The sequence below is a fragment of the Canis lupus genome, chromosome 15 (assembly GCF_003254725.2).
Source record: "Canis lupus dingo isolate Sandy chromosome 15, ASM325472v2, whole genome shotgun sequence".
In the NCBI taxonomy this organism is placed as follows: domain Eukaryota; kingdom Metazoa; phylum Chordata; class Mammalia; order Carnivora; family Canidae; genus Canis; species Canis lupus.
Window position 1 is genome coordinate 36787840 of NC_064257.1, and position 14877 is coordinate 36802716.

General features: G+C 39.5%; 1 long non-coding RNA gene across 3 annotated transcripts in view; it reads right to left on the reverse strand.

The window, feature by feature from the left end:
* Positions 1 to 8702, reverse strand: part of LOC112654782 (uncharacterized) — a 52407-nt gene extending 43705 nt beyond the window's left edge. For all 3 annotated transcript variants that reach the window (XR_003133363.3, XR_003133365.3, XR_007402457.1), the window contains exon 1: positions 8556 to 8702. This is a non-coding gene — a long non-coding RNA (uncharacterized LOC112654782). The remainder of the gene's footprint in view (positions 1 to 8555) is intronic.
* Positions 8703 to 14877: the final 6175 nt, after the last annotated feature.

Sequence of the window (14877 nt, forward strand, 5' to 3'; positions counted from 1 at the left end):
TGTGGTTTTTAACAGGAAACATTTCATTTGCATGCCTGTGCATTTTCCCATCTTGAAAAGATAAAAATTAAGCTTTTTAGAGATAATAACTCAAGGAGAAACCCAACCAGGTTTTAATTTGACAACATGAGTCACGTGCATGCTAGACTCACAGCTTGCATTTTCCCCCTTACTATGCAATTATCTGTAAATACTGTATGTGCTGGGCTAAAATGCTAGGAAGTCTGCAATTACATTAATGTAGCTCCTTAATTGCATATAATGGGATTTTCAGGCTACTGCAACCCATCACATTTATCATATTCCTAATAAAATTACTCAGTTTTTTTTTGTCAAAGATCTTTTTATTTACTCTTCATTTAATTTAGAAGAACTTTAAAGATAATTTAATTCTTGAGAAATTAAATCATTTGTAATGAAGGAGGAAAATATGCAATCCAGGTTAAGAGCTGAATCCACTTAAGAGGCAGTTATCCAAAACCCCAAGTCTTGTTGATGAGACATTTTGTGCCCCTGGGCAGCAAACGCTAACAAGTGAGTCATGCTAGGACTCTGCTTATAAGATTCCTAGCTGTCCTTTGGAGAGAAATATGAATGTTCATAACTCTTTTGATGTCAAAAACAGGTATCCCTTGATATGTAGAGTGGATGTATTCCCCTCCAAAAGTTAGCTGCCTTTAAGGCAGATTTCTTCATGTTAGTCCCGTTTGCACTGATGGCCATTAAGAAATCCAACTGGCATTTCAAGGCCAAAGAATCTCCAGTATATATAGTTTTGAGTTCCTAATAAGAGAAAGACACTGGTTTATAAGAAAAGGTTAATAGTATTCAGAAGTCACTGAGAAATACCCATGCTGACCCTCAAAATACCAACCTTGGTTTCAACCTGTAGTGGAGAGGAAGGAGAGAGGCAAGTGCTCAGGAGCTGGATGAGCAAGGGAGGACAGGAGACCCTGGTGGAGTTCAGCACAGGGGCTCAGAGCATGTGTGGGGCAGACATAAAAGGGCCCAGTTATATTTTAGCCTGCTCCCTCTCTCCTCTTCATTCCCATTCTTTTTCTTTGAATCTCTAACCCATTGCACTTGTTATTTGCTCAAAGCTTTCCATTCTCGTTTACCCAGCCCTCTGGTTGAATCATCTGCTCCTCATAGTCTGGCTAGTCTCTATATACAAGTATGGGAGCAGCCAATCCACTCTTTTTTTTTTTTTTTTTTCTACAGGGGAAACCATGACATAGAAATGGAAAGTAATGTGCTTCCTTTCTGGTCTCATCACCTCTATCTTCCAACTTTGGCTGCTCCGCAGGCTCAGTGTAAACTTCCTCTGGCCTCTAGTCTCTGGCTCCTGAGAGTTTCATCTCTGTCCTGGACCACAAAGTTGGTAGAGGAGTAACACCCTGTTCTAGCAGTACTAAGCTTCCCAGAAAATATATCTGGACAATGATACTCTGATCTAGGAGCATTGTGAAAAGAAGAGAGACAGAAGGTGGGGAGAGACAGAGAAAGAGAGAGTGAGCACATGTATGTTGAGAGGTGGAGAACAGATAGTGAGATGGAGGCATTTGGAGGTAGAAAGTCTCTAGTCAAAGTTTGATTCATCCAAGTGCATTGGGGACCCTCAGGGCAGTACAGCAAGGGGGTAACAAGCCCAGACACTTGAGCTAAGATTTAAACTCCCATATCTTGGCTGTGTGACTTTTGACAAGTTAATTTATCCCTCTGTTGCTCAGAGTGGGGTAACAACTATTATAGGGTTGTGGTGATATTACTAAAGGTCAGAGGGAAAGTATTAATACAGATGAGCTATTATTACAAGCAGCCCCAGAGAAGAATGCCCAACTCACCCTTTCTTATTATGTGCCTTGTATTAGTTTTGGGGACAAAATGTTATACACCTTTGGGTAAAATTAATCGACTTGGATTTTTAGGGAATGTAGGTAGCATCTCTTTGCTTCCTGTTACATACATACTGTCACTGTGAAATGCTGCTTGTTAGGCTGCTCTATAGAAGTATTTGCACTATAGACAATACATATTTAACGTGTGTGGGGGGGTACACGAGGACAAACACTAGAGGCTTCAACTGTAACATCTCTAATGACAAAAAGGATTTAAGGCTTTCTCCTCCAGAATTATGTCTGCATGTTTTCTATGCACCAAATGCCTTTCTTCGTGAATTTTTTTTTTGAGTAATATCTCAGTCTCCCCAGTCCCTAATTCTAAGTACTAAATACCATATCTACTAGTATTATACGGAGGTCAGACAGTAAAAGTCCTTGGATTTATCTTTATTTTACTGAGAACCATCATTCAAGTCTTACTGGGGGAACATAAGGGTGATGAAGTGGATGTTAGGAGAATTTCTGATGTTCAGCTTCTTACTCTTTGCCTTGTGCAGGGATTCATCTTGTTAGTTAGACAAATAAAAGAAGTACCAAAGCTTGGGATAATTTTTTTCTCAATGTAATGGACTTATAGTCTTGAAAATGTTGAGATAGGGTGTGCAGTGTAGAGGAAAGCTCTTTATGGCTGCCTGGAGAGTGTGAGAATGTTTAGGGCCAGTGCGTTATTTGCTAGCCTGCCTGCCTGCTTGACCTGATGCATTGGCATCTGAGAGAAATGAATCTCAGGAGAGAATTTATTTGGGTCACCATGGCAACGGAAGGGGGTGCAAAGATCTGCCTGGAAGCCTATAAAGAATGCACACAAGTTGGTATGACAACTGCAATACCTACTTCTCTGAGTTTAAATGTTTCAGGGAAGTCTAATATTTAACTTTTCCAGTGGCATTCAAACTTTTCTTTGGCCATTGGTGGTTAATGTGGCATGACTCAGACTTTGATGTCTGATGTCTTTTTAAGAAGTTAGATTCCTGCAGGAATTCAGTAACTATTACATTTTGAGTCATAATACTCTTGTGGCACTCAGGCAGGAATAAACTTTTTCTTTTTTAATTATCTTGTTCTATCTTTTTGGTTTCTGACTAATAAAAAAAAATGTTCTTTTTACCGATGTGTACTATCATCGGGTGCCCTTCTTTATCATCCCATTACCAAGCCGAACATTTTAAATGTCATTTAGAAGAACATCATATTGAGCTGCTCACAAAGAAATGCCTTACATGTTGGGATTCAATATGGGAATTTAATTCAGCCCTGCACTGAGATACTGGAAAGATTAACAGATTATGGGATGAGAATGGAAATGTAAATGACAGATCAAAGACAGTTGAATAGTTGCTGTCTTGATTTCCCCAGTAAGAGACAGATGAATAAAATAAAGCACATATATTTGAAAAACAGCAGGTATAAAAAAGCAAAAGCCAACTATACACATTTGTTTGAAATCTCTACACTAGAACCTGGATGTTAGACTAATGTAGATACATGGAAATCTGAAGAGGGTATGGCTTCCAAGACAATGACCTTCTTCCAGCCCATCATATGTTTTTATCTTCACCTTGTCCCAAGCTTAATGTTTCTCCTACTCCATTTCCTGCTTCAGTTTCTTAAGTTCCTGCATGGAATCTACTTTTAGGTCCTTCTAGGCACTGAGTAGGCCGATCAGTGGTTCTAGTTTGCCTGGGACTGTCACATTTTTGGTCTTGAAAGTCCCACGAAACTCCACAATCCCAGTCACACCAGACAGGTTCGTTATACCAGCACCATGTGTTCTTTGCATTTCTTCCTGCTTCTCACTTTCTATTCCTCTCACTGCTCTGTTCCCTGCCACTTGATGATTTGCAAATGGTCCAGACATACACTATACAATATGTTAGCTACCAGCTACATGTGACTACTTAAATTTAAAATAAAGTAAAATAAAAAATTCAGTTTCTCAGTCTCTCTAGCCAAGTGCTCAACATGTGGGACAGTACAGACATAGAGCATAGCTAGTGTCTGAGAACATTCTATCAGACCTGGCTGATCTGTGTAACTGAGAATTGGGGTAGAGGCATGCATGCAAGTGTTTCCTACAATTTATGGCTTAGATATAATGTTAGCTGCAAACGTGAAATGTTGAAAGAACCACATAATCCTTAGCTTCCACTTTCTTTGAATTTCTCCTTATACCAACTGTGGAACAGGTAATAAGGCTATCTGTCATCCTTATTGGGTCATTCGTCAAACAGGTATTGAGCACCTGTGCTGAAATGCCATGATGAATGATAGCATCTGCCTTCTGGCAACTTATGGTCGAAAATGAGAAGAAAAGTTGTGATAGTTATCATATAATAAGACTCTTCATGAGACTCATGGAGGGGCTGATGTGAAATTGTGATCGGTAGTCAGGGCTTTGCAGAGGAGATGATACAGAGCAAGGAACTGAAGAAGCAGAAGGAGGCAGTGCATGTGTGATGAAGGGCACATCCATGGAGCTGGACTGCCTGAGTTTGGACCTTGCTTCTTTCCTTCCTCTACCAATATACTTGCTGTGTGGCTTTGGGCAAGTCTTTTAACTGGTCTGTGCCAGGGTTTCATCATCTGTAAAATGAGGAGAATAATAGTATCTGCCTCACAGGGTTGTAATGATTGAATGAGTTAATACTCATAAAGCTTATGGAATAAGATCTGGTATGATAAGAGCTATATTAGTGGGTTGTTAAATGCAACAAGCAAGAAGGAAGCATAATTGAGACATGGAATGTGAAAAGTGAGCTTACAATAGCATGGGGAGGGGTATTAGAGAACCACAGGTCTTCTAGAACTGTAAGAGTTAAATGATGGTGGTGCGTGGTGGCTATGCTAGAGATGTGTGTGTGTGTGTTTGTGTGCATGTGTGCACACATGGGAAGTAGGGAAGGAGGAGATGGGTGGGGAGATGGAAGACAGAGTTAGATGGACATATAAGTGGGGCATGCCAAAGAGTGGGGACGTGATTCTGTAGGTGATGGGAAGTTGTTGACTTTTTTGAGCACGGAAAGGAAGAAATTAGACATACAGTTTATAAGGATCCCAGTCCCCTGAGCTAGGATTATTCATTTGAGAAGATTGACAGCATCTGAAGTATGAGGAGTACTGAAAGAAAATGACAAAGTTGATAAATTTTCAGGAAGTTAAAAAAAAAAAGAATTTGGTGGTTAATTGGCTATGGGGAATCGGTGTAAGGGAGAAGTACTGTGTAACAATACAGTGGCAGTTAGCCTAGTATACTTGAAAATAAGAAACAGAGTTAAATTTGAGGGCTAATTTCAAAGACAGTTTGCCCTGCCCCTAGAAGATGTTGTTAGAAACATATGATATTATTCTTACTTATTGCTCTATTGTAGACTCATAAATGGAGTTTTAATGTTTTTTTTTAAAGAAAATTTCCCTGTGATATGGAAAAAAAGGGGAAAATTTGAGGGTGGAAAGCGGTAGAAAGTTTAACATCATTCTGTTATTCTAAGTTATTGCTTTGTCTTTGGAAAAGTAATAAAAGCTTATTTCCTTTATAACTTCATCTGTGTACTCAGGGCTGTCACATTAACCCCACATTAGTATTAGATTTTAATAAAGGACAACATGGTAGGAAGAAAGATGTTTGCTAAATCTAGAGAATGGGCCATATAATTTTGTTTTTGGAAGGTTTCTAATATTTTTATTTTTTCATTGTCTTGAAAATGGTATTTAACTTTGTCAAATAACTGCAACAGAAAACAAAGGCTGTGTTTGAATAGTACTTGGGAGGTGTTGTTAAACAACATAAGCTGGGGCTTCTGTTTCTTTACTGGTTTACTTCTTGGTAGCATCTTGAAGCCAAAGGGGTGTTGGATCCCTTGCTTGGAACAGAGTTCCTTACGTTCGTTTCTCGGCTGAGATGTGTTTTTGAGGATGATCTTTGCCAGTGTGTTCCTTTCTTTTCTCCCCTCTATTCCTTACTCAGTGAGTTTCGTGATTCCATTTTATGGCCTCATATAATCTCTGAACCTCCAATGGCTGATGAACTTTGGTCTTCAACCCGGAGCTGGTCCCTGATGCTCAGAAAACTTGACACTGTCCTTGGCATGTTCTTTCTGAACCCCTCTGTCCTCACAGCTCTTTCTGGGTTCCAGGCTTCCTATCCCAGGTGATTCAAGCCCAGATATTTCTATGGGTGGGGGATCTTTTAATCTAATCCCCCACTCCTGGGTGTAGATATACCATTACTCAGACCATTAAGTATTTGTTGTTTCCTCTTTTTGTTTTGCTTCATAGCCTTAAGAAGATTAGAAACCAAGGGAGAAGCATAGGCCTGCATATTTGTATTTCCCACAAAGCTTGTTGGAATATAGGGGAGAGCCTGGAAATGGCAGGTGAAATGGAATTAAACAATAGTGTATGAGCTTCAGTTATCTTTAGCATACCTGCTTCATGGCAGTAATAAGCAATTAATAGTTGTGAGATAATTTTGGCATTTTTCCAGAAATATTTTAGTTGACTTTCTGATTTCAAATAAGGCCAGTGCTTCTATAAATTTCCTTCCCATGGCATGTTCCTTGAGCCTTCATTAATATCAAACTGTAATAACATCAAAGCTAACATTTTAGATTGCTTCCTGTGTTTCAGGCACTGTACTAAGTACTTTATATTCATTGTTTTAGTTTTTACTATAACCTCCTAAAATGTGTACAGTTATTATCTGTACAAGTGAGGAAACTGAAATCAGAGAGGTTGACAGATTTATAAAAAATCACCCAATAGACAGTGAAGGAGCTGGGGTCCTGATCTAGGTGGTCTGGCTCCAGAGTCCATGCTCTTAACCAGTACCCTGTAAGTATTACTCTCTCTGTGGCCACCAGCCTTCCCCACATACATCTTGCTTTGCTAGGAAGTGCTACATAGAGTAACGAAGCCTACAGAGATGTCACTCTGCAGGATCTTGAGCATCCAAGTCTTGCTTCTCTGTGGTTCCCAAAGTGCTCCTTAGAGATGGAGAAAATTGCTAAAACTCTGTTTCTATGTGTTGAGTTTCCACAAGAGTGATATTTTGATAGCAGTAGGCTGAGCTCTTTGAGGAGCAACTCATAATATTTATCATCCCCATTTTTATAGATGGAAAAAGGGACCCCCCCCCCAAAATCAAAATCACTTCTCCAGGTTTGAGTTGCAAGTCTTCAGGGGTGATGAAAATGTAGCCAGAAGATAAGGAAATCTCAACGTTCCTCTAAGTTTGGGGCTTACAGGATTCTTTTTGCTTCTTCAGCTTATATAATACTACACTAAGTGTCTGACCTGACCTCTCATTTTTTTCTGGGAGAGCTCATGCAGTTGCAGCAACAGGTTCTCCTGTGAGCCCAAGTTAGTTGATTGATTTAATAACTATCTTTTGTTGTGCTCTTTCCACTCAGGAAGGGCTCTTGCTTTTTCTTCTGTGCTTACTCAATCACACTGCATGTTTGCTGCTGAGAAAGGCCACAGAGTATTTTTATTCTGGTCATTCTCTCATAACCCTTGCATAAAGTAGCCACAGGCACCATGTAGGTAGCATTTACAGTGGTTTTCAGTAGACTTGGCATTCCTTTCTGTTTATCCAAAATGCAGCTAAGAAAAATCTCCTGGTAGTTGGAGAGAATGGAAGCTGCTCACTGTGGGTTAAGTCCACTTACAAAGAGTGCTGCTAGAGCCGCACCATCATCTCCGTGTGATGAAAAGGGTTTTTGGCTACAGCACCCATCTTTCAGAAAGCAACATGAGACCCATTGATGCCTTCCGGCTCTCATTTCATCTCCTTCCTTTCATTTTAATCACTTCTGGAGCACTACTCTGTCTCAATATGTGAAATTCCCAGAGACCCCTTTCAGGATAGTGCTTACTTCTCCAAATTATGTAGTGCCACACGGAGCCCACCTCTCTCTATGACGATTGCTGAAGGCCCCCCTGAATGGTCAGATTCCAAGGTGGCTGCTTAGCCACAGGACTGCTTCTGGTACTATGAGCTGCACCTTTATCCTTCACTAATTTGCAAGCCCTGTGAGGACCCCATGCAGCAACTGAGATGGAATAGGAACACACAGAAGTTGCCCATAATGACTGGGCCTCTGAGGAGTGGCCTCAAACAGGCTTCATGTTACTTCTCTAACAACCCCTCTGTACCTGCTCTTTCTCCCTCAAATACCTCTGGAGCTTGAGCCTGAGCATCTAAGCTTTCCATCTCTATTTGTGTTCTCTCTCTCTCTCTGTCTCTCTCGATTTATCACTGACATCCTCTGACTACACTTTCACCTCTTTCAACTTCTACAGTTCTTCACTTGAGCACCTGTGCTGTTCCTCATCCCCAACCCACACATACTCAAAGACTAAGTCCTCTTGCAGATTGTATCCACCAAAGGTATTTTAAGTTAACTTCCTTTCAGGGGGTGCCTGGGTGGCTCAGTCAGTTAAGCATCTGATTTCAGTTCAGATCATGATCTCATGATTGTGAGATTGAGCCTCACAATCTTTCTGTACTGAGATCAAGCCCCTCATCAGGCTCCATGCTCAGTGCAGAGTCTGCTTCAGATTCTTTCTCCCTCTCCCCCCTACCCCTCCCTGTTTACACATGCACACACATACACACACACACTCTCTCTCTCTTTCAAATAAATAAAATCTTACAAAGTTTTCTTCCCTTCAGACAGCAACCCTGGTCCCTTTTTCTGGTCACATAGTTCTCTGTTCTGTTGACATACATAAAGCCAACCAACCAATTCCAAATGACTTTGCCCTCCCAGCCTCCCAGTACAATGGTCAGCACATTGCTTTGTAAAGAGCCAGATAGTAAATATTTCAGGCTTTGTGGGCTATACAGTCTCCGTGACAACTACTCAGCATTATGCTGTGAAGGCAGTCATAGGCCATGTGTAAATGAATGAGTGTGGTTGTGTTCCAATAAAACTTTATTTATAAACAAAAGCTGTAAGCAGGATTTTGTTTGTGGACCATAGTTTTTTTTTTTTTTGGACCATAGTTTGTTAACCTCTGGACTGAACTGTATGTTTTTTAGCCTGAAATCTTTGAACCAGTGAATGGGATTCCCAGTGTAATTTTGTGATCAGGTCCAGTCCAAACTGTTGTGTTTTGTTAGCATTGTTACCCCTGCCTGAACTCTTCTGGAATGTGTGCTCAGATACTTTTAAACTTCTTTTACACCCTAGTTGAAACTTTCCACTGGGTTCTACTTTTTCCTGCTTTTTCAGATCTCTGTTGTTTTAATCCTTTCCAGAGTTCTTGCCTTAAGTATGTTCTTCTATTTAACTACTTTGGTTCTCTATACCCTTTCCAGTCATAGCTATGCTGCCTTAAAGTCATCTCTTTCATTTTAGGAAGCCTGGATCCAGAGTTGTTTGTCTTTTTCTATCTCGCCAATTTCTATAAAAAGTCAGTTTCAGATACTGGGAAAAGCATAGACATGGTAGATAAAGCATGGAGTCTAAAAGATTCATCGGTGCAGCCTCAATCCTTTTTTTGTAGACAACAAAATTCACCCAAGGTTGTTTAACTGAAATGGCTTTATTACAGGGTATTGGGAAATCTGCACACTTTCCAGGCTTGGGAAACAAATTTGCTTGCTGTGCAGCCAGAAATAATGCAACCAACTGAAACAGTAAAAAATAACAAGGTACGTCTTTAGAGAAGACCCCACTACCAACTCTGCCTGCTGCTGCTCATCATTCTTATGACTTAAACACATAACGTCTTCAACCACTACCCTAAAGAACAAAAGGCTGTGCCCTGTGCTTGCCAAAGAATCCTATCTCTCTGCTTGATACTCATATCTACCTTCCTTGTCTTACGTGGATGTATCTACTTTCAAACCTAGGTTGTATATAGAGCCAGAGCGACAAGAGAGTCTGAAAACTAGCTCTCTAGCTTCAATGGTATAGAAAGATACAATCGAAGAGAATAGAGTGGGTTAATGGTAAACAACCATTTACTGGTCACAACCTTGGGTAAAGTACTGTTTGAATTTTCCTATAGATAAAAATGGGGATAAAAGTACGTTTCTTATAGCATTGGTCCAATTATTTTCAAAACACCTAAGATATAATAAATGCTCAATTAATGGCCATTATTATACATAGACAATAAATTAATATTTTGACTATATAAGAATACAATGAACATGTTAAGGAAAGTTTTCTTTATTTTTAAAAGCATACAAAGATAGTAAGAATGGAGCATGCTTCTCACCTTAATAATTTTAGTGTTCTGATTTGCTGACATTCTGTCCTTTGGTCAGTTCACACAAATATCAAAATACTCTTAACTCATGTATTCATTGAATTCAGTGCTTTCAGTTTAACCTCTAAAGTATATCCACATCTTTTTATTCATAAAACATGATTACAAAATGTATACATGACCACTGTAGAAAAAACAGAAAATATAGAAAGTATAAAGAAGAAGGTAAAGATCACAGGTGATCAGTGCTCATTTGTGGTAAAGTAAAAAGGCATTAATGGTAGCCAGTTGAGATGTTCATGACCTGATGCTAGTAGAATTGAGGGTCAGGTTCCGCAAAAATTTGTGGGTGGTAGGTGGTGTTTGAACCTATGCTATTAATTTGTTTTTCATTAACCTTTGGGGAGGCAGCTGTAAGTGTTAACCTCATCTTAAGGGGAAGAAACAGTGACAGGAGGTGACCACTGTGTGCTTTCTCAGTTTGCATCTTGAGAGGGCAGGATTCAGACTTAAAATTCAGATTCCCAGTCCACCTCTTTCCATTATCCTATACTTCCTCTGTTTCTATGAGTTGTGTTGCCCTGTGGTCAATAAGTAATGCATGGGGACAATTCCATTACATTTCTACTGCTTATGCTCCCACAGTGAGCCATTCTTAGCCACTCTATGATAAAGAGTGAATTAGTATTCACTAAAGAGTGAATTAGCCACTCAGTTTAGGATGATAGTGTCTTGCCAAAGATTGTGCCAAATGGTTGCTTAAAAATGATGTTGAGATGATGACAAAATGAATTGACAGCACAACACAAGAGGTCGTTTATTGTATTATAAATCATGAAGGTATGAATTTTGTTTTTTACTTTATATGCTTAGCCTATGGTAGCATCTCAATTAGATATCTTGAATTCAATTCACATTTGTAACAAATGTATTTGACCTATGGGAAAACCCGTATCTGAATTGTTTACTAGTGATTGACTTGTTCTCAGGAGTTGTTTCCTGATAGATTTATCAAATGGAAATGAAAGATGACAACAAAAGAGTACCATCTAATTTAAATGTATTTGACTGTCTTTTAAATGTTTTAAAATGCATTCTTACACGATACTTGAGTTTATAAGTGGGTGAAGTAAAAATAAAAAGGACATCTTGCATATGTGCAAGATGCATTAATATTCCCCTTTTACATGTTCCTTTGAACTGAGCCCTATTTCCTTTCTGTATCCAATGACAGTACTTTCCATGAAGTGTCTAAGCCCCGTTGTTAAACTTATGCAAGTAGTTCATCATACATAAACCTATTCTCCACTGACTCAGTCTCACCGAAGTTAAAAACAGAAATAGAAGTCACGCTGTGAGGCTAGTAGGTAGAGGATGGACCCAGTTGATTTCTAGGGACATTGGGTCCCACGCTTGGGCTGTGGGAAGCAGAGCCAGTCCTCTAGGTGCAGCATCACTTGGTGAGACCTGACAGAGCTCAAAATAGCCTGTGTGCCTCAAATCTGTGTGCCGTGAGTATGAGTCACAGTCAAGAGAGAGCAGTGCAGCAGCCAGGGCAGCCATTGGGATGCACCATCACCGAGGCGCCTCCTTTCATTCCTGGTGTGACTGTTTGAGTTCCTGTGCATGGTGCATGCAGACCTGGGATTTCTTCTGGAATGTCACCACATTGTCTTAGTCTCTCTATTGAAACGATTCTTGTGAAAAGGCAACTCTTCTTTTAGGAAACTAAAATATTTCAACATATCTTTCTCTCATAGTAGACACGTTTGTTGTTTTCTGTGGAATGTAATTGCTTTGCTCCTTAGCTAGCTTTTACTCATACATTTCATACACCTTCAAAAGAAAATGGTCATTCACAAGATGGAGTGGAGGAGGCAAAATGTATCTGTTTTCTCTCCTCTCATGATCACTTTCTAGTCAACAAGTACCACCAAATATGGCCTCACTTTCCACACAATTCTAGGGTTCCTTAGGTGGAAATTTTTCCAAGCTTGGAATAGATTATCACAATCTATTAAATATAAGCCGACAGGGATCTTTTCTTCCCTGACACTGTTTTTTACTTGCGTTATTAATAAAATTAAAAAGTGCTTACAGTTGTGAAGTTCTTTATATTTATTTGGTGCACTTGACAGGATGAGCACTGGGTGTTATGCCATATGTTGGCAAATTGAACTCCAATTAAAAAAATATACAAAAATAAATAAATAAATTTACTTGGTGGTAAAAGAAAAAAAGCAATTAAAGATGAAAACTCTTTTATTTTTTTAATTCTTGGAGAAAAAAAAAAACAAACTCCAAGTGGGGGCTTAGTTAGTTCTGTAGGGTAAATTCTTTTAAAATGTACCACCTATAAAATATTCCTTGTGCCCTCATTTTCTTAGAGTAGGCAGGTGGGCATATTTGTTTTAATTATAGAGCTGTGATTCTCAGCCTTGGCTGCACATTAGAATCATTGGGGGCACTTTAACAGGTATTGGTCACACCCTCACGGAGTCTCATTTAATTGGCTTGGGGTGTGACTTCAGTGCTGGATTTAAAAAACTCCCTAGTAATTCTCTTGTGCTGCCAAAGTTGAGAACCACTGTTCTAGAGCAAGGATTTCTTAGCACATCAGTTGGATTCTCAGTTTATAGCTATTGGAATGGACTCTTGCTAACTTATGTACAAAAGGAATTTGTTAAAAGATAAAGGGAAGCTCACCAACTCAAAAGGAAAAGCTATGTTATCAGGTCTCAGGACAGAAACCAAGACAACTATGGCAATGGAAGCAGCATGAACTAACGGATGACCTCTTTAGGCACTGCTTGGATGTATCAGCCCCAACCATTTTCTGTCCTTAAAGGTCTGCTTAAGATTCAAATTCCAGGGAGAGAAAGAGGATCAGCTGAACTCTTAGCCCTACCCTTAGCCAGGATAGGATGGGGTGGGGTACTTCCCCAGAGGAAAATTGATTTGCTCTTCTTGGAAGATGGCACTGTGTTTTCTTGGCAGACAACACCAACAGATGTCCCCACACTCTGAAACCATTTTTGCTCTGGATAGGGAAGATGTAAGGAACATTTCTCTCAGAATGCAGTTGGCTTAGGATCAGACTCCCTCGGTGTCTGATAATTTGTTCATGGTAGTTATTCATTCATTCAGAAAATGTTTATTGAATATCTATATTATGAAAGTCTCTCTGTGAATGTCAAGCTGGGGAAGCAGTTGATGCTTTTAGGGGACTTAAAATCCAATAAGGGTAAGAGACATGCAAGCATAAGCATGATATCCCAGGCCTATCTCCAAGCATTAGTCCACAGAGTAAGACCAGCATCAGTCAGACAACCAGTATTTGAGTGCCTACAGTTTGTTAGACCCTCATAGTTCCTGGCCAGTGAAAATTAGATGGAGGACCATCAGATGTCCCTAGACAAACTTGATTCCTGCACTGGTTACCCATGGCTGGAGTTTCTCATCTTCTGAACTGAATCTTTTTCTTTTGTTTCTCAGTCTCTTGAAGTACCTTACTGATGGCACCTTCCTTCTAGCATGCCTGGACTCAGAACTGCCTTCATTCCTTGCTTTAGCTGAATTTTCTGTACATAACCTCATATCTGATTAACTTAGAAAGCTTACTAACATTACTAATTTTTTTCTGATTTGCTATTCTGACCTAGGCCCATCCTCTTGCTTTGCTTTGTCAAATAAGGTACAAAAAGATAAGCTCTCTCCTTGACCATGGGCATAGTCATTTTTTTTGAAGATTTTATTTATTTATTTGAGAGAGAGAGAGAGAGAACATGAGTAGGGAGAGGAGCAGAGAGAAAGGGAGAAGTAGATCCCCCTCTGAGCAGGGAGCCGACATGGGGCTCATCCACTCAGGTGGCTGAGTGGCTCAGTGGTTTAAGCGTCTGCTTTTGGCTTAGGTCATGATCCCAGGGTCCTAGGATTGAGCCCCCATCAGGCTTTCTGCACAGCAGGGATCCTGCTCACTCTCCTTCTCCCTCTCCCTCTGCCTGCTGTTCTGCCTACTTGTGCTCTCTCTCTTTCTCTGTCAAATAAATAAATAAATAAAATCCTTAAAAAAGTATAAAAGAACTTCTCCAAGTCCCTCCAAGTAGCATGGTCAGGAACTAAACTCAGGCATTTGGCTCCATTTTTGTAGTCCCAAGATAGTTTTGGTTATTTTTATTGATATAGTGCCTACATATGGTTTCTTCATAAATATTTGTAGAAAAAAATGAATGAGTGAATAGTAGATTCTACAGCTGGCTTCTTTCAACCCTGCTCCCTACCACCATACTTTGGAACACAAAAATTTAAATTTATTTTTAATTTTAGCTAAGACATAATCATGATGACAATTTATACTTAAAAGACTACTCTATGCTCTACAAAGCTTGTTGCACTTTTTTTTGCTTTATTTCTTTTAGCTTTATTGAGATATAATTTCCATAAAACACTGTGAATTCATGATACATAACATGTTGACTTGATACACTTATGTAGTGCAAAATGATGACTACCACAGTTTTAGTTAATACCTCCATCCTTCACATAATTACCATTTTTTTTGTTTGAGAACATTTGAGATTTACTCTCTGAGCAATTTTTATATATACTACAGTATTACTAGCTATATCACCATATTGTGTATTTAAATCCCTAAAACTTGTTAATCTTATAAGTGTGTATCTATACCTTGGTCCTTCTCCCCATTTCTTCCACTCCCCAGCCTCTAGTAACCATCACTCTACATTCTGCTTCTCAG